The sequence below is a fragment of the Adiantum capillus-veneris genome, chromosome 3 (assembly GCF_014529385.1).
Source record: "Adiantum capillus-veneris isolate H3 chromosome 3, ASM1452938v2, whole genome shotgun sequence".
Taxonomy (NCBI): Eukaryota; Viridiplantae; Streptophyta; class Polypodiopsida; order Polypodiales; family Pteridaceae; genus Adiantum; species Adiantum capillus-veneris.
The window spans coordinates 112,498,233-112,519,563 of NC_140933.1; the positions used below are offsets into that span (position 1 = coordinate 112,498,233).

Consider the following 21,331-nt stretch of genomic DNA (forward strand, 5'->3'; position numbering starts at 1 on the left):
TGACCAGCTTGAAGATCTGCCCAAATTGTAGCGAAGTCTGGATCTTGAGGATACATCTCACTAAGAGATTCTATTATGTCATGATAAATTATTGTCAGTGCATTGATCTTTGGACGCTTGGAGAGAGCATCTGCAACTGCATTCTTTGTTCCAGAAATGTGTAAAATCTGAAAATGGAACATTGAAAGAAAGTTGGCCCATCTCATCTGCTTTTCTAATAACTTTCTCTGTGTGAGAAAGTAGCAAAGACTTTGATGATCTGTCTTGATAATAAAATCAGCTCCTAATAGATATTGTTTCCAAATGGAAAGAGCATGAATTACTGCCATTACCTCTTTCTCGTATATGGAAACATGCAACTCTGCATCTTTAAGGCGTCGACTTTCGTAGGCTATGGTGTGACCCTCTTGGTTCAAAATTGCTCCTACACAATCTCCAGATGCATTGTAGTATACCTCAAAAGGTTTGCAAAGAGCAGGGACGGTGAGAACAGGTTTGTGTCTGAGTAGATACTTAAGCTTTTCAAAAGCTTGTTTTTGTCCAGACCCCCAATGGAATGGAATCCGCTTCTTTGTCAGGTCATGGACGGGACCTGCTATAGCGGCAAAGGCTCGAATGAAACACCGATAATAAGAACAAAGGCCAAGGAAATTTCGTCCATCATGTACTGTAGTTGGCGGAGGACATTCTACAACTGCTTGAATCTTATCAGGGTCCATTCTCACCTGGTTATGAGATACTATATGGCCCAAATAGTGGATTTCTTTTGAAAAGCACTCATTCTTCTTAGCATTCACAAATAATTTGTGTTTGCGTAATTCTTCAAATACTAATGCGAGATGCCTATAGTGTTCGTCTTTGGTCTCTGAGAAGATTAGAGAGAGAGAGAGAGAGAGAGCTTAACACTTCATTGGGGACCAGAAGATGGGCTGGTCCCCCCTCATAAAGAGATTATCTTTATTACTAAGGGAGAATCTTTACAAGCATAGGAATGGGGCTATTGCCCATCCTCTATTCTTTCTTTTCTGCTTCTGACTGAGAGAGTGCGAAGCTACTCTCTGAATACTGCGAGGATTTTCCCTCTACTATGAGATTTTGGGAAGATCTGGAAAACGAGAGTCTATCTTCCACCAAAACTCAACGAAAACTCTCGAAAATGATAGTCTACCTTCCGGTAACTGTGTCCCAATTTGCATAATCATTCCTGCAACAAAAACAAGGGAGAAACATGCAAAATGCACGCACACATGCTTGCTGTAATTTTCTGCACATAACCTGAAAATGTTACCTCAACACCTTCCAAAGCTGAAATAGAGACCTTTTTTGCGATGGAATCACACCAAACTTTGTGTATGCGTAGTGTAGGTAGAGAAGTACTAGATTCTATGTGTATTTTGCTGAAATTCACCCTAAAAAAGATGATTAGGGACTGCAAATAGAGAATTTAGAGCCACCACACTCTACGAAGAGAGTGTCCGCTGCAACTTCTCGCGATGAAACTTTACCGAAAGCTGGCTATGGCTATGAGAACCCTTGTTCTATACAATGGGAGCACGAGGCCACCACATATGTCGCAAGGGGCTGCTCTCAAGCTTCCATGGAGGGCACCAATGCATAAAGCATACTCACAATAGGGGGGGTAGGAGCACTGCCAGCCTGAGAAGTGGGGGAGGAAGGCCTCTTATCAAGCCATCAAGAAGAGGGGGCACTAGGAAGAGAGAGAGGGTAAGAGTGAGAGTGAGAGGGTTAGTTTGCATTGGTAAGTGTGTCACTTGGCACACTTACTTAATAACTTAAAAACCCTTCAACTTTCACTTTTAAAAGTTCACAAACTGTTAATGAATTGTGCAAATTGAACCTCAACTGGACGTATAGATGCAACCAATAAAATTGTTAGCTGCTCCCCCAACGCCATGCCGTATCGACACATGCCTGACATTACCTGTTCGCACTTATCTGGCCATTTGGTCCAGCATAGACAATTTAAAATAATTTAATTGACTTATCCTAAGGCCGTAAAATAATTCAGGCGTTAGGGTTATTATTCTAAGGACCCCATCTCAGTCCTGTGCTTGCACTAGCGGGCGTATTTTTCTGAGCCTGAAATCTGAGGCTACTATCTACCCCTTTATTGAAGACCTGATTTTCCAATCACTAGGGCTTCAAGGTATTTTCTGCTAGAGTCTCCCTGAGGTGCATGGCCCAAACTTGGGTGCACCATAGGTCCCAAAATTGCTAGATCTATTCTGATGTGTACACAACTAATTAGATAATTCTTTTCTCGTAAATACATTAATTATGTACAAAGTCTGACATAGTTACAAGTGGAAACAGAACAGCAAGCAGTGCGCAGCGGTGGGGTGTGGTGGGCTAGAAAGCAAAGCAAAGAGGTGGGATAGGCTAAATTGTGGCGAACTGGAGGTTGCACGGAAGGCTGATGGTAGTGCAAAAAAAAGGGTTGAGAGCCGCAAAATTTTATCAGGGGGGAGAGGAGGCTATGCGAAGGGAATGGAGCAGGCAATGGTGAGAAGGTTGCGGGAAACAACAACAATCATGTCATGACACATCGTGAAGATTTGAATCTTGCTTTAAACATAGGGTTCGAAAGGTAATACAAGGCAACCCCAAGTCCGAAGCATAAGAAGCCAAGAGAAAAAAAAGATCTGAGGAGAAACAAAAGAAAATGAAGCTGAGAGAGAAGAACAGAGGAAGCAGGAGAGAGAGAAGGCAAAGGCAGCAAGAGGAGTGGGAAAGAGCAGAGGCTAAGAGAGCCCACCTTGCAAAGTTTTTTTGTTGACACACGAGAGGACCCATAGAGGGAGGTGTTTGCCATGTTACATGGTCGGGCAAGGGCCCTACCATCAAGCAAGAGCCATGCGTAGGCACCACCATGGCCACCTAATTGATGCAGCATGTGCTAGGAATGACGGGAGGGATCTTTTAGCAACCAGCTAGGAACCTCCTCCTCGGGTGACCCACCCCACGATGAGGGTGCACTCGAATGTCCAAGGGCAAGAGCCCTAGCAACATGAACATCAGGTGAGCATAAGGTGTCCCTCTAGAGTGTAACCCAACGGGCGATTTGAATCCACAACCCATAGTTTGAGAGGCCAAAGCCTTACCGTTAGACCAACTCTTTGGGGACTCCACCTTGAAAATTTACGCGCAAGGGTAGAGCCAAAGAAGAAGGCGGTAGAGGACAGGGCTCAATCTGTCCAACAAGCTGGTGCTGGGAGCTCAAGCCTTCCAAGATTCCACAAAGAGAAAAGAAGAAGAAGGACACACTTACATCCAAAGAACAACATGCCCAAGAGGAGTAGAGAACAAAGTATATTAAAAATGACCCTCAAAGAGAAACTCGAAGAATGGATAGCCCAAGGTGGCTCATGTAGTATTGCAAACTTATCCAATGCAACTTATCAACATAGTATGCGGTCCGCCAAACACTTTGAAAGACATTACCATTGTTGTAAGAAAGACATAGACAATCATTTAGGTTTAAAAATGTTTACCTCACTTCCCTCGTCCATTTCTTCAAGAGACTTCCTCATAAGGTCGATGCTGGAGCGATCATCTCCACCAATAGGAATCAATGTTTTATGTTGGTGGAAAGCGCTTTTGGTCACGCTTTCATAGAAAAAAGTCCTTGATTTAATGTCCACTAGGATACTTACAATTGTTTACTCAAAATTCTATTCTTTTTTATTGGGGAGGTAGGAGAGGCTTGCCAGGAGACTTTGGTCTTGTCACGTGACACATCCAACCCTATGTATCCGTGGACAAGGTACAGCATGACAAGCGTTCAGTGAGTCCAGTCAGTCTAGATTAGAAGTGATCTGGCAATTTTGTGAGTTTATTCGTAGACCGTGCATGCCCAATCACTTGGTGTAGATGCATATCCTCTAGTTGCACACAGCATGATCATAAGCATTTCCATCAGAATCCATCAAAATCCTTCAAGGGAATTTTCCAGTGCATTTAGCCTATTTTACAACAGCTTGGCTAGCATTTTTGGACAAGACCACCGCAGATCAGCCAGCGTTTTGCTCTTGCAGATCCCTGGCGACAAGACCACAGCAGATCAGCCTATCTTTTTTTCATTTGCAAGACCACGGCGACAGAAACACTAATTTCAGCCCCTAGCGTTTTTTATTTGCAGCTGCAGCACCACCTCAGTGTTTTTGCAGATCATCGCGACGGAAAGTCAAGTACCATTAGCGTTTTCAGTTTTTAGCAGTTAGACATCACAGATCAAGTCCCCAACCTCGCAGACCTCACCTTCCCGCAGCAGTTCCTCGCCGCATGGTCAGTTTCCACAAGGTTTACAGTTTCAGCCCAAAAAAAGAAGATTTCAGCATCTACGTTTTCAGCGCATCATCGTTTCATCGTCGCCATCAACATAGAGTCAGAATTCAGCACATACAAGATGTGCAGATTTTAGCCCTTAGCGTTTTCAGATTTCAGCCCGTCTCGTCGTCGTCCTCATCGTCGTCGACATCGTCGGCAAGTCTAAGCATTGTAGAGATTTGTGCAATCATAAGTAGACCGTTCTCGCCATAGAGAGTGGGGACTTTGGAGGAGGGTTTTACAACGTCTTTGGTGTCGTATTCTCTTCTCTATCTCTCACTCTCATATACTTGCATGCACAGTGTCCATTCACTTTGTTTGTGTCCATTGCACTCTCTCATTAAGTACGGAAGTCTCTCCCTTCCATAAGAACAAAAGGATTGTTGAGCACAGTTCGGAGCACTCATCTTGAGCAAAGCGCAAACATTCATTCGGCTGCACCTAACATTGGTATCAGATCTTTGGCAGTGTTCTGTATCACTCAAGGAAAGAACCACAACAATCAAAAGAATTTTTTGCTTGTTGCGGTCCCATGAACCCAAGTTCACTTGGGCGTGTCGATTCCTAATCGTGTTTTTGAAGAGTTACAAGAATCCCAGGAAAGAAGGGCTTGTTGAGCCTCCCCTTGTGCCTCTTTTCACTCATTGAGAGCGGACCATGCACTTAGCGGCCGGCCAATTGACGTGAGGTGGGAAAAAGCAACCTTGGTGTGAGCGCAAGGCCGCAAAGGGGTGCGCCCGCGAAAAGGAGTAGTCCTTGGGTGAAGAGAAGATCCTTCTTGAACACAGATTGCAAGCGAAAGAAGAACCTCAAGAACTCAAGAACCCGAAGAACCAAGACCCCAAGAACCCAAGTTCCTCGTGAACTTAAGAACCCAAGACCCCCAAGAACCCAAGTTCTTGGTGCACTTAAGAACCCAAGACCACAAGAACCCACGACTTCAGAATGGTCATCACCCGAAGCGGAATGGATACTTCACATACAGGTGATGAGCATGAGAGAGGCGAAGAAGAATTTTCCCCACCAAGAGGTTTTTCCGACCCTCCCCCTTCCCCATCTACGCCAAGGATTGCACTAACTCCTATGGAGGAGTTAAAGCAGTTGTTTATGGAAAGGAAGTGAGAACGCGAAGAAAGAGAAGCAGAAAGAAAGGCCTACGAAGAAGAAATGGCAACCATAGAGCGTCAGTACGACTTGGAAGAAAAAGAAAGTCAATCAAGATTTGATTGCGAGAACAAAGCAAGAATGCAAGAGATATTGTGACTCTTTTCTCAAGTGCAGGCACAGATGTAAGAGAATCAGGAAAAGGAGACTCTCTCAGTCTCTTCTTCTCCAAAGTATGACACACATGATTTGCATGATGATTTGAATGATAATGATGAGCATGATGTTTTGGATGATGATGATTTGCATGATCAAGATGTGATTTCTCACAAGCATGATGATTTGCATGATCAAAATGTGATTTCTCACAAGCATGATGAGTTGCATGAAGATGATGTGATTGTTCACAAGGATGATGTGTTAGTGGATGCTTTTTCTAGCAAAGCTAACCTCATTTTAGATTCGATCAATCACAAAGAACCGATCTTGGCTTTCTAGTCGAGGTCCAAAGAACCCCCAAAGGACGATTCGATCATTTAAGAAGAAGCGATCTTGGCTCTTGAGCCTAGGACCAAAGAACCCCCACAGGAAGTATTGTGTGTTCACATGATTGATACGCACGCATTGTACGAGTGTTTCATTCGTGACCATTTCCTGTATTTTAGTCAACGTCTTTATGTGGTCCCTTTTCTTAGGCATGACATATTGTACGTTGCGCACGTTTCACTTATGAATGAGCACGAATGTATGCAGATTTTTCATGAAAAGCTAAAAAGTATGCATTCAAGGAAGTCACATTCCCTGTCTCTTCCTTGGCATGACACATTCCTAGAATGAGCACATGAAAGTATGAGCACCAAGCATGGGCATTTCCATTGCAAATTGCCACAGTTGATTGCTTTAGATCATAAAAGAAAGATTCGGTCTCATTGTTTGCGTGTGTGTGGTGAACGGGTTGGCACTTCGCCTATTTGTTCATCTACATTGCATGCACAGTCTTTTAGGGAGACAATATTTTTTCGAGTCACTTTACATGGAATAGGTATGTTCATGGTTTTGTGTTGGATATGGTTTCAGAAATTTTCAGCCATAGAGATTCTTGAAGAAGAAAGAAGCATGACTCTAGAAGAAGTTGAAGCATTGAAGGAGCCACAAAAAACTTTGTGTCGCTTTCGGAGCGGCCCAAAGAAGCAAGCGTTCCTTTATGAAGTTCAAGTACCACACGACCCACACATCAGAGTGGGCTGGCGAAGAGTCCCTTCCAGGATTCCAGATGCTATTGGCAATCTCCCTCGACGCCATACAGCTCGCTACCAGTACCTCACTTTGAAAAGGAGGGGATGTCACGTGACACATCCAACCCTATGTGTTCGTGGACAAGCTACAGCACGACAAGGGTTCAGTCAGTCCACTCACTCTAGATTAGAAGTGATCTGGCACTTTTGTGAGTCTATCTGTAGACCGTGCATGCCCAGTCACTTGGCGTAGATGCACACAACAGATCATAAGCATTCCCATCAGAATCCTTCAGGGAAATTTTCCAATGCATTTAGCCTATTTTACCTATTTTTGCCATTTTTCACTTATTAATTTAAGTGAATTTCCAACAAAAGTAGGTAGGGCAATTTTGCTAAGGAAATATATAAGAAAAACAAAGTTAGCACTAAATGGCAGCAGAGGCAGTAGGAGCACCTTGCTCAACAGACAACTTCTCAACAGAACCCAAGGACTTCTAGCGTTTTTGCTTCACAACAGCTTGGCTAGCATTTTTGGACAAGACCACCGCAGATCAGTGAGTGTTTTACTCTTGCAGATCCCTGGCGACAGGACCACAACAGATCAGCCTAGCGTTTTTGCATTTGCAAGACCACAGCGACAGAAACACCAATTTTAGCCCCTAGCATTTTTTATCTGCAGCACCACCTCAGCATTTTTGCAGATTACCGCGATGGAAAGTCAAGTACCACTAGCGTTTTTCGTTTTCAGCAGTTAGACATCGCAGATCAAGTCCCGAACATCGTAGATCTCACCTTCCAGCAGCGGTTCCTCGCCGCACGGTGAATTTCCGCAAGGTTTACAGTTTCAACCCGGAAAAAGCAGATTTCAACATTGTCGTCATCGACATAGAGTCAGAATTCAGCAGATACAAGATGTGTAGATTTTAGCCCTTAGCGTTTTCAAATTCCAGCCCGTCTCGTCGTCGTCCTCATCGTTGTCGGCATCGTCAGCAAGTCCAAGCATTGTAGAGATTTGTGCAATCATAAGTAGACCGTTGTCGCCATAGAGAGTGGGGCCTTCGGAGGATGGTTTTTACAACGTCTCTAGTGTCGTATTCTCTTCTCTATCTCTCAGTCTCATACACTTGCACGCACAGTGTCCATTCACTTTGTTTGTGTCCATTTCACTCTCTCATTAAGTACGGAAGGCTCTCCCTTCCATAAGAACAAAAGGAACCTTGAGCACAGTGCGGAGCACTCATCTTGAGAAAAGTGCAAACATTCATTCCGCTGCACCTAACAGGTCTTCAATGTCAATTTCCAATTTAGCCGACTCTCCCTTTCCACTTGGATCCTTCATGCCCGCATAAATAGAGAGCACTGAGAGCGACTTGCTTATCCCAAGTCCAAGTGTTTTAACAATGTTAAAATGAGGAAAAAAATTTGATGACCCTCCACCACAATTGCATGCAAAGTGAATATTTGAAGGTTAGGACTTCCTCCAATACCTCATCTCTCTCTATTATCTAACCTTCCTCCTCAGTGGAGTTGGGCTCTTGTAAGAGGACGAGCACCATATATGCACCTTCCATCTGGTCATTAACCTCTTTGACAAGTTACAACCTCATTTGACTCCTCCACAATGCTCACAAGAGGTTTGTTGCTCGCCTTTTCCTTTGATTTTCCCTTCTCCATGTCTTCAAGCACAAATAAAACCGGAACCATATCCCAAGCTATGAATTGGGTACCTATATACCCTATGTCGTCCAACAACCGCCGTCACCGGCTGTTGCAGGGCGCCAGTGCCTCGTCCAAAACTATTGCCAATGTTCAGCCACGGTGCCGCGTGCAACGCTCATAGGGTGGCCGCTGTGGTTACGAGCTCCAAGGAGCACTAGCTCCCTTTGAGATACCCAAGAGTTGCGCACAGTATAGCATATATACCCCGTTCCCCAAGCCTTTGAGTCCCCATGTGGGTTCGCTCCCACCGCCACACGGCACCCACTCTTGAACAACCCTCAAGGACGTGCTTAAACTTTTGAAAACTTCACCTAAAAACCTTCTCACAGTGCCATGTTTGACCCGCAACATCTCTTTGGTCCCGTGCTCAATGCTCAAGCCGTAAAGGCACGACCTTGTAACTTTGGATAGCTCTATCTTTCACACTGTGGCTCCGTTTAATGAGTCGTTTGGACGGGATTCTAGAGAAACTTGAGCACTACATTCTAGGTCACTATCCCTGCACTTCAAAGACCTAGACCTACCATCCCAAGTGACCCACTTTGGAGCCTTTTTGGCCTAAAAAGCCACATATACCATACATTTCCACATCTCTTGTCATGCCCAGGTCCTTCATACCTACCTAAACCCTTTGTCTAGCACCTGTATGCACCCATAGCATGGCTTCGCACCACTTCTAGCTTCAACTAACTTTGCATGTACCAACATCCTAAAAGCCTTTTGAGTAGAAACCATAGCCACATGTGTAGACATGTAGTAGTGTTAGTGTGTATACGCGCTTCACCAGGGGCACTTTTCTCCCACTGAGTTTTTCCACCTGGACATCCGATGTGAAAGGACACCTTATCTCTTAGGGTTTCATATAAGCTTTGTAGCTCTGAGTTTGTATATACTCTATTATTCTAATACAGAGAGATAGACTACAGAGATCTCGTACGCAAGCTCTGTGTCTTCTCCTTCTCCATCTTCTTCCTACTCTGAGTTGTTGTCTTCCTTCTGTTTCCTGTTTCATCATCTTCAACAATTGGTATCAGAGCAAGGTGATTTCCAGAGCCTCTACTTGCGTTTTCACGTCCGCGCGCGCAATCGCAATTTTCAGGCAGTTTTTGAAAAATTTGCTCGTGGGAGAATCCTCGACGTTCTGGGAGTATTCTGAGCAGGAGACTTGCGGTTTTACCCCCCTTTTGAAGTCGTTCGAGCACTCGGAATTTTGTTCTAAGAAGCGTAGCAGAAGTTACTTTTCGGAGGCGTTTAGATCAAGAGGGTGTGCTTTTTGACAGATTTTCTTCAGGTAAACAATCCTTTTGGGAAGCAACTTGTCTTAGCTTTGTGCTGAGATTTTGTGTAGAGTTTTGCTTGCATTGGAGAGGAGATTTGTGAATCTCTTGGAGGTTCTTTTGCTCTCTAGTGTGCATCCACAGTATGGCTCAATCTAGTGCATCCACAGTATGGCTCAATCTACGGAGAAAGAAATTTTTGGTGCGTTTACATCCGACGACAAATTGGATGGTACCAACTATTCTCTTTGGTCTTTTATGGCCAAAAATGTTTTGGTTGGTAAAGGATTGTGGGATTATGTATCTGGAGATGAAGTTCGTCTAGGTAGCATTGCACCTACCATGCCTGGTCGTGGTGCAGCTGTTGGTGCAGGACCCTCACAAGTCACTCCAGAGCAAAAGAGATGGGATACTAAAGATGCACAAGCTATGGCTGTGATTGCCTTAACCATAAAGAGGACAATCACACCACATATCAGATCTTGTAGAACTTCTGAGGATGCTTGGAACACTCTGCAAGCTATGTTTGGAGGAAGAAACGCTGCCAGAATAGAGTTTTTGAAGAAACAACTTGACAAAATACAGATGGACGAAGGTGACGATATCGTCGAGCATCTTACAAAAATCAAGGATCTTAAAGAGCAATTGCTTAGCATTGATGAAGTGATTCCAGACAAGGACTTGGTTTCCAAAACACTCAATTCACTACCACCATCTTATTTGACTTTTCAGACTTCTTTGACTCTGTCTTTGCGAGCTAATCATGAGCCTCTTCATTTTGAAGAGTTAGTGGCTTTGCTATTGCAGGAGGATCAATCACATAAGAACAAGTCTTTACAGGTGGATGGTATGGATCATGCTCTTGTTGTACATAACAAAAACAAGGGTAAAGAGAGTGCTCATTACTCCAAGTCTGGTGCACGACAGTCTTCAGAGAAGTCTAAAGGTGATTCCGACAAGTCCAAGAAGGAAGGTAAATGTCACTATTGCAAGAAACCTGGTCACTACATTAGTGAGTGTAAAAAGCGAATTGCTAAAGAAAAGAAGAAAGAGTTAAGTTTGGTTGTTTCAGCTTCTGGTGATTCTTCTACAGCTAAAGAAGAGTCTGCAAACTTTGTGCAGGATTCTTATGATTTCGTAGTATGTTCAGATTTTTCTGCTTACAGTGTTAACAAGACACAAATGATTTGGTACTTTGATAGTGGTGCATCCAGGCATATTACTTCAAGGAAGGATTTGTTTTGTTCATTGGATGCAGCTCCAGCAGGAAAGAAGGTGACATGTGCAAATAATGCTTCTTATCCAATCAAAGGTGTTGGTAAGATTTTGATAACCATTTCAGATGGTTTAGATTTATGCTTGCCAGATGTCTTATATGTTCCAGGGATCAAGAAGAATTTGTTGTCTGTATCCTCTCTTGCAAAAAATGGTCTTCGGGTCATTTTTGAGGATGACAGATGTGTTGTACGAGATCGAGAGAATGGCTATTCTCTTATCACTACAAGTACGCTGGAAAATGGACTATTTGTGCTAGATCCTTATGAAAAGCAGATTCAGGTATGTATTGCAGAAACAAAGACTCGGGCTATGCAGGATGCTGAGTTGTGGCATGCTAGATTTGGGCATGTTAGTTATGGCAGTTTGATGACTTTACAACGTCATAATATGGTGCATGATTTGTCTTTATTGGAGATGCCACCAAGACATGTATGTGAAGGTTGCGTTTTTGGAAAGACGCACAGATTTGCATTTTCGCAGGATGGTTTAGTTAGAGGGACACGAAAGTTGCAGCTTGTACACACTGATGTATATGGTCATATGAGGACGCCATCTATAGGAAACAACCTTTATTTTGTGACGTTCATTGATGACTTTTCCAGGTTTTGTTGGGTGTATCCACTCAAAGCAAAGTCAGATGTGTTTGCAGTTTTTCAACATTATGTCGCCATGGTTGAAAATGAAACAGGTTGCAAAGTACAGACTCTTCGTACCGATCGAGGAGGTGAATACATGTCAGGTGCATTTAAGGATTTTTTGGGAAAGAAGGCATTAAACACCAATGCACTATGCCATACACACCACAACAGAATGGTGTTGCAGAAAGGAAGAACAGGTCTTTAATGGAGAGGGCTAGATGTATGCTCAAGGCTAAGAGTTTGCCTCATAAGCTATGGATGGAGGCAGTTGCTTGTGCAGCACATGTTTTGAACAGGTGTCCTACTCATGCCTTGAAAACCATTACCCCATTTGAAGCTTGGTATGACAGAAAACCTTTAGCCAGTTATCTTCGTGTTTTTGGTTGTCTTGCTTATGCTCACATCCCTCAGCAGCTACATGGGAAGCTTGATGATAAGGCAATCAAATGTATATTTGTGGGGTATAGTAGTGGAAGTAAAGGTTATAGACTTTACAATCCTGCTACAAACAAGATTTTTGAAAGTCGTGATGTAATTTTTGCAGAAACTACTACTCAACCTATAGTTGCTTTTGATGTACCTCATATGCAGACACATGATGTATTTGAAGGTTTGCTTCCTTCTTTTGTGGAGAATCAAGAATCACAACAGGTTGATAATCTTGATCAATCTTTTGATCAGCATGTGACACCTCATGATGTAGAGGAAATTGTGCGTGAAGAGCAAAAAGTTATCAGGGAAGAAAGAACCTTGCCTAAATGGGTTCAAAAAACTTTGCAGGATAGCAAGTTGGATGCACCGTTGCCACGAAAAACACGTGCTGGTACTACTTTTGGCAGAGAGCAAGTAGATTTGGCTTGCTTTAGCACTCTTTGTGATGCAGATGAGCCTGATTCATTTGAACAAGCTTTAGAGTGTGTTCAGTGGAAAGATGCTATGCAGCAAGAAATTGATTCTATTCATAAGAATCATACATGGGATCTAGTGGACTTGCCTACAGGTAAAAAACCTATTGGTACAAAGTGGGGTTTTAAGGTAAAAAGGAAACAAGATGGTACTGTTGACAGGTACAAAGCAAGGCTTGTGGCAAAAGGCTATGCGCAACAGAAAGGCATAGATTATGATGAAACCTTTGCTCCTACTTCTCGTGCGGATCACTAGTTGCAATTGCTACTCATCATGGTTGGAAAGTGCATCAGTTGGATATCAAAACTGCTTTTTTGAATGGTGATTTGTAGGAAGAAGTTTATGTAAGTCAACCAAGTGGTTTTGTTGTAAAAGGTCAAGAGCAAAAGGTATGTAGATTGCGTAAAGCTTTGTATGGTCTCAAACAGGCTCCAAGAGCATGGTATGAGAAGATACATACTTATTTGATTGGCCAGGGATTTCAGAATAGTCCAACAGAAAGTACTTTGTATGTCAAAAAGAGAGATGGAGTTCTCATTATGCTAACACTTTATGTGGATGATATGCTTCTTACAGGCAATACTGCAGATGAAATTGAAGTGTTTAAAGATGCTTTGAGAAAAACCTTTGAGATGTCTGATCTTGGTTTGCTACATTATTACTTGGGTATTCAGTTTGTGCAATCAGAGGATGGCATATACATGCTGGAGGCAAAATATTTGCATAAAATTTTGGACAAGTTTGGTATGCAAAATTGTAAACCAATCTCTACACCCGTAGAAACTGGATCAAAGTTGAGCATGCACGATGCTGGGGAACCTTTTGATGTACATACTTATGCAGAAGCGGTTGGTTGCTTGATATATTTGGCAGGCAACACTCGTCCAGACATTCAATCTGGGGTTTCACAAGCAAGCAGATTTATGCACAACCCAGGTATGCATCATTGGCAGGCTGTGAAGCGCATACTTCGTTACCTTTAAGGTACCCCTAATCTTGCCATGTTCTTTCCAAGGGGGGATATGTATGGAAAGCACAGTTCTATGCAGCTTCTTGGTTACAGCGATTCAGATTGGGCTGGTGATTTTGACACACGACATTCCACAAGTGGGAATTGTTTTTTCTTGGGAAATGCATGTATATCTTGGCTAAGCAAGAAGCAACCCACAGGGGCTACATCAACTTGTGAAGCTGAGTACAGGGTAGCTTTCATGGCAATAGTTGATTGTGTATGGATACACAGGTTATTGGCAAATCTTTGTGAGTGTCAACAGACACCCACTACCATTTTCACTGACAGTCAGAGTGCTATGGCAGTTGCAAGGAATCCAGTATTTCATGCAAGAACAAAGCACATAGAGGTTCACTACCACTATGTCAGGGAAAGGCTACATGTAGGGGAGATCACACTAACTTACTGTCCTAAACAGGATAACATTGCAGATCTATTTACGAAGGCCTTATCATGAGAAAAGTTTGAAGCTTTCCGAAAAGCTTTGGGCTTACTCTCATACACATGATGATCTGCTACCTTGTACGGATTCACACTATCATTACAGGGGGGATTTCTAGACATGTAATAGTGTTAGTGTGTATACACGCTTCAATAGGGACACTTTTCTCCCAGTGGATTTTTCCCCCTGGATATCCGGTGTGAAAGGACACCTTATCTCTTAGGGTTTCATATAAGCTTTGTAGCTCTGAGTTTGTATATACTCTATTATTCTAATACAAAGAGATAGACTATAGAGATCTCGTACGCAAGCTCTGTGTCTTCTCCTTCTCCATCTTCTTCCTACTTTGAGTTGTTGTCTTCCTTCTGTTTCCTGTTTCATCATCTTCAACAACATGAACAATTTCTAATGATCATAGTTTTCTTCGGTAAGATTATCGCTGGCATTCAAACACGAGGGAGACATCTTTAGTTCAAGGTCAACAAGAAAAACTTTCAAGATCAAGAAAAAATTGAAATGTTGATCCGGTTGAAAATAACCCCTTTTAAGTTCTCTCCATGTGATCGCACTAGAGTTGGGCAAGGATTTTTAAAGGAACCGAGAGTGAAGATGTAGCATGCCTATATTTAAAGTTCGCTAAGGGTTTTAAAGACACCCAAAGTGTAGATATACCATGTATCTAAGGCAATTTTCATATCTTTCTAATCGCACATAATATAAGAAACTTTGCTAGTAACCACACCGGAATGTATTGTTTCAAATGTGTTCCCTAAAAAAGAATCCATCATGTATCTCCTTCTATGAGTATTTCTTGATAGAAGTTGGCTAATGATAATATATGTGCAAACTTCACCTTGATGTCTGAGTAGTTTTGTTGAGATAGAGATTGATATTGGAAATTTATGTGAACGCTTATTTTCTCTTGAGTTCAAAGTGTCGGTACGCAAAGGCATTCGAAAGCATTAGCTCCTTGGGACTTGCTCTAATGTACTCCAAATTTGAAAATCCACTCCAATTACCTTAAAAAAATGTAAAAATGATACCTTATGGGGCACAATATTTATCAAAATGAATAAACACCACCTTTAATTGGTTCATATCCCAAGTATAAGCTCTAAAAAAGTATTTCTTTAATCACATTACGGTGACACAAATGCTCACTCAAATAGCTATTTAAACCTTGCATATGCCTTTTAACCATGTAGTCGCTTCAAGTTCAATCATATGGGTTACTTCTCATCATTCTTTTTAGCGACTATCCTTGAGTTTTGCTCCCACCTCACTATAAAAGTGGGCCTCATGTCTCCTTCCATAGACAAACTGGCATTTCTCCCACATTTATAGAGAATGGCCATTTTCTAGCTTTTGTTTCTGGTTTTTGTACCAACGTTTCCTTCCAAATCCCCATTCCGTATTTTAGACGTGGGTATCCATAGTGGGGAATGGCAATTCATGCCCATTTTCATTCCACGTTACAATTTAATGGCCTTTCTATCACACCATCAATTCCTCTCGTATCTTGTGTTAATTTCACAATTGTATGTGCTTCTACTCTCTCCATTATCCTGGAATTTAGAATGGCAAGACCTCAAATGATATTTGTTCTCGTAAATAATCCTCGCTGGTTAATATTAAATGAGAAACCTATCTAGAAAACAAACACAAAAAGATAGCTTTAAAAATGACAAATTAATTAACCATAGAAGTCCTCAATCTATGCAATACACACAGCCATTGAAGGAGGTGCATGTGGCACTAGGAACTTTTTGGCCATTGACACTATATATGTATACATCTCACATCTATGTGAGTAAGTCTCATACTAAAGATTGAGTATTATATTCAAGCTTTAAGCCTCAAAGTAATATTATATTTGCAAAACGTTTTCAACGCTTATATTCAATACTTTTCTTAGAAGATACTATGCAATCCTTAGGCAATGGTTAAATACCGAGAAAGTGTGTGCCTCGTGTAGGTGCAAGTGATCGGTACAATAAGTCACACAGATTACGAGGGGGGGGGGGGGGGGGCAACACATTGATTTGAGTTATATATAGCTGCTCGCAGCACGTAGGCATGAGCGTCCACATAGCACAGTGGTAGAGAAACCGCCTCTCAACACGCAGGAGATGGGTTTGATACCGTGTGGATCGCGCGTTGACTAAAATTTTGGTCAATCGGTTTTTGCATGTTAAGTGTGGCTAGGAACCGGTTGGGGGTTGCTTGCCACAATGGCAAGCGCCCCGATATCTAACCAACACCCAATCCTTACTAGGCTTTATACAAGAGAACTTTGCCCATGGACCTAGAAGAATATATGAGTTTCTACGATAATTGTGAGTGCATTTTGCTTAATCTTTTGGCACACTTAGTGGCTACTTTTAACAAGGATAATCACCCATGCACTAATATACCTATATGGATTCAGGATAAGCCCAAATTCACCCATGCACTAAACATGAAGAAGAATGTTTTTTGAAGAGACTTATGTAGAAAGACTCACCTTTATGACTCATGAGTGATGAGCTTGAAGAAAGAATCCATCAATGCCTCTATACGTTTGTAGTATGTACGCTCTAAAAAAGTTGGCATAAGGAATATACGCAAATTAAGATGTTTATTAGCAAGGTCTATACGTAAGTAAAATCTTAAGTCCAAGTGTACCTATGATGAGCACAAATCTTTAAGATAAAAATTTGAAAAACCGTGTGGTTTTAGCAAAACAATGATATTGTAAAAGCCACAATTTCGAGATAGACCTATCGTGTAATTACCCTTCACTCTAAATATTAGATCCTTTTTTGTAAAGAGTTAAGACTAGTACCATAATTTTTCCATATGGCTATCATGCACCAATGGCAAGAGACCATGAAAGTGTGGTTTACTTATGCTATATAGATGTTAATCCAAACATGCATGATCTTAATTTTCAACTAATAACTTAAAAGAGATACATGGTATGGTATGACAATGAGCTTTTAAAAATTGACAAATATAATCATGAGAAGTGTCATATCATGAGAGTTTTCCAAACCTGAATGTGACTACTTTACAAACAATGAATAAGAATCCAACGTTTTGATTTAGTGTAACTTCGTCCCCAAAATACATACTTGTATACAAGTATGAAAAGTTTCTTTTGTCAATACATTTGGTTATGCAAACAATAGTGACTAGTAAAATATACAAGTTTATCAAGAGCACATCATTCTCCGTATTCAAGTACTTTTCTTCTATAGATAGTACCTAATAAATGACTATGGTTTGTTCTATCCATATGTCAAAAGCTTTGAAAAAAAAGAAATTTTGCCGTTTGATGCCTTTCATGTCTCAATAATAGTGGGCTCACTTCGAATACCTAGACCTACCATCCCGAGTGGACCACTTTGGAACCTTTTTGGCCTAAAAAGCTGCATATACCATACTTTTCCACTTCTCTTGTCAGACCTAGGTCCTCCATACCTGCTTAAACCCATTGTCCAGCACTTGTATGTATCCATAGCACGGCTTAGCACCACATCTAGCTTCGACTAACTTTGCATGTACCAACGTCCTAAAAGCCTTTTGAGTAGAAACTACGACCACATGAACAATTTTTAATGATCATAATTGTTTTCAGTAAGATTATTGTTGACATTCAAACACGAGGGAGCCATCTGGAGTTCAAAGTCAACGAAAAAAACTTTCAAGATCAAGAAAAAATCAAAGCGTCGATCCAGTTGGAAATAACCTCTTTCAAGTTCTCTCCACGTGATCACGCTAGAGTTGGGGTAGGATTTTCAAAGGAACCCAGAGTGAAGATGTAGCATGTCTACCATTAAAGTTCGCTATTAAAGGGTTTTAAAGACACCCACAGTGTTGATATAGCATGTATCTAAGGAAATTTTCATACCTTTTAAATCGCAGACAATATAAGAAACTTTCCTATTAACCACCCTGGAATGTATATGTTTCAAATGTGATCCTTGAAAAAAAATCCATCATGTAACTTCCTTCTGTGAGTACATCTTGATAGAAGTTGGATAGTGATAATGTATGTGCAAACTTCACCTTGATGTCTGACTCATTTTGTTGAGATAGAGATTGATATTGGAAATTTATGTGAAGGCTTATTTTCTGTTAAGTTCAAAGTGTTGCTACGCAAAGGCATTCGAAAGCATTAGCTCCCTTGTTCTAATGTACTCCAAATTTGAAAATCCACTCCAATTACCTGGAAAATGTAAAAATGACACCTCGAGGGACACAATATTTATCAAAATGCACAAACACCACCTTTAATTGATTCGTATCCCGAGTATAAGCTCTAAAAATGTGTTTCTTTAATCAGATTATGATGACACAAATGCTCACTCAAATAGCTATTTAAACCTTGCATATGTCTTTTAACCATGTAGTCGCTTCAAGTTCAATCATGTGGGTTACTTGTTATCATACTTTCTAGAGACTATCCTTGAGTTTCGCTCCTACCTCACTATGAAAGTGGACCTCATGTCTCCTTCCATAGACAAACTGGCATTTCTCCCACATTTGTAGTATGTACGCTCTAAAAAGTTTGACAGAAGGAATCTACACAACAACTTAAGATGTTTATTATGGAAAGTTAGCAAAGCCTAGAGATAAGTAAAATCTTAAGTCCAAGAGTAGCTAAGATAAGCATAAATCTTTAAGATGAAAATTTGAAAAACCGTACGGTTTTAGCGAAACAATGATATTGTAAAACCTACAATTTCGGGATAGACCTACTATGTAATTATCCTTCACTCTGAATATTCAATCCCTTTGTGTAGAGAGTTAAGACTAGTACCATAGTTTTTCCATATGCTTCTCATGCGGCAATGGCAAGAGACCGTGAAAGTATGGTTTAGGTATGCTATAAGATGTTAATCCAAACATGCATGATCTTAATTTCCAACTAATATCTTAAAAGAGATACATGGTATCTCAATGAGCTTAAAAAATGTGACAAATATAATCATGAGAAGTGTCATGTCATGAGAGTTTTCTAAACCCAGGTATGTGACTACTTTATAAACAATGAACAAGAATCCAACGTTTTGATGTAGTGTAACTTCATCCCAAACATACTACCACTACCCTACTGGCCTGTTCTTTGTTTTATTCATTACTTAGGAAGATTCTTCACACTTGACGACTACGTCTGACAGCTTGCTATTCCAATTTTCTGCCCTTCAAAACTTGGATGCAGGATTCGTACTCAACCCAACAGGCGTCTTAACTCACATGAAGATGCGCTAACCAGTCGAGCAAGCTTGCGGTGCTGTAAACATCAACGCAATCATTCAATGAGACAAAACTGACCCAGCCTCGCGCTATGTAACAAGACTTGATTTCGAGGTGTTTTAGTAATAAATTTTGTTTTCTAAGAAGTTTTTGTCATTTTAAAGTTAGTCCACTGTGTAGAAGGATGTGTGGATTGTTTTCGTCCGATAAATTTTTTTGATCCGGAAGGCACTTTCTGGGGCATTTTTGAAGGCGTTAACGTGGGATTTTGAAAAAGTGATGTATGAAGCGATTGAAGTCTGCGTTATAAGGAACAACTTTGGTTCTTTGAGTCTTTAGAGATTTTGATGTTTTGATGCTCGTTGAAGCTCAAAGATTAAGAAAAAAGTCCGATTTGCTGTTTTTGCATCGTTTTTGTAGAAAATGCTGTTTTGCAGGTTGATTTTCAGCAAATCGGAGCAGGCTATGGAAATTTTCCATCACATAGCCGTCGAAGAGCGCAGCGAGGGCAACAAGATTGTATGAAACGGACTTGGGCTGTTTTGGCTCCGTTTGGGAGTTATGCTAGTTGAAGACAGCTAACCTCTACGGATCGCTTCGCGATCACGTTTTTTTACCTTGTTCTCGCAGGTATATTGGCGCGCAAGTCGAGTCGACCGAACGCCAAAAATAGAAAAGCGGCTATTTTAAGAGGTCGCAGGCTTTTGGAGGAGAATAGAAGGACGGGTGGTGCGTTTTGGGAGGATTCACCATTCTCTTTTCTGCGAGTGCGAGTGCGAGTGCGAGTGAGACGCTGCATGCAAGCGAATTGAAGCTCGGGGGTGGTCGGGAGGTTCGAGCTCCGTACAACAGAGTGCGTCCATATATATTCAATTGCTCCTCTGTTGTATCAAACACTATCAATACAAAGATTTCTTTCTCTGTTTTGTTGTCTATCTCTATTATTCGGTTCCCGTGACACGCTACAACCCGGCGCTCTCAGGCATTCGATCATCGGCTCGGCCTTGCTGCCAATATTGCCTCACATCCCTCGCCTTACCTCCCCCATTGGTCGCCAACTGCACCCCTACCTTTTGCCACAAGGGATCTTTCACGATTCTCACTAATAAACCATTAAACAAGATTGGGCCGCGCCTACTTGTATACGAGTATAAAAAGTTTCTTTTGTCAAAACATTTGGTTATGCGAACAATAGTGACTAGTAAAATATAGAAGTTTATGGAGAGCACATCATTTTCCATATGTCCAAAGCTTTGCCAAAAAAAACAAAATGCCGTTTCATGCCGTTTATGTCTCAATAAAAGTGGGCTAGTCGTAAGATGTCTACAGACCTTGACTTAATTGCTATCTCATGTTAGTGATGTGAAGCTGCTATCCAACTTGATGTTGGACCAAGGCCCTAATATTCATAAACTTGATGTTGTACCCGCCCAGCCTTGTTCTAGGGCTTTCCAAAATTGGAAGGCCCTTCCAGCTTCAAAAAAGCTGGCACAACATGAAAAATGCCAAATAGACGGCATTTAATTGATTTATGCACTGGGCATACCTATCCTGCAATTTGAGGGCGTTTCAAGTTTGCGAAGCATTTCAACTTTGGAGGGACTTGGAAAGCAAAGCACAATAGTTTAATGGAGGCGAAGGACCTTCTTCAATTCTGCTCATACAGACTCCAGCTTCTTCACATTAAGCACAGGAGAGGGACTTGGAAAGGCCAACCTTGGGTTGCCGAACTGGAAGAGCTTGCCCTTGCTGGAGAAGACGATGACGCCCACCTCCGCATTGCACAGCACCGACAGATCGTGTGCCTTCTTCAGCAGCCTGCCCCTCCGCTTCGAGAAGGTCACCTACCGCGTCCTTGCATTCTCGATCCGCTTGATCTTAATCTTCCGCCTCGCCATCGGGTACCTGCACAGCACCAGCACCACTGACGCACCCGTTAGTCATGAGCAACACCAAGCTACCTCCCAATAGCTTCCACAACGAAAAGCTCAGAAGATGAAGATTAAACCCTGCTGCAAAGCTCACAATGCTCAAAAGATGAAGGGAAATGTGTAGCTCCCTCTGTAGCTCCAACTCTTGCCACCACAAGATTTTTTTGCTTATTCGATGGTCAAAGTGGGATCGTATGT

The 21,331-nt window shown here is 41.7% G+C and overlaps 1 pseudogene; it reads right to left on the reverse strand.

Moving 5' to 3' along the window:
• Positions 1-21,100, reverse strand: part of LOC147461497 (agamous-like MADS-box protein AGL19) — an 83,079-nt pseudogene extending 61,979 nt beyond the window's left edge.
• Between the last annotated feature and the right edge of the window lie 231 nt (positions 21,101-21,331).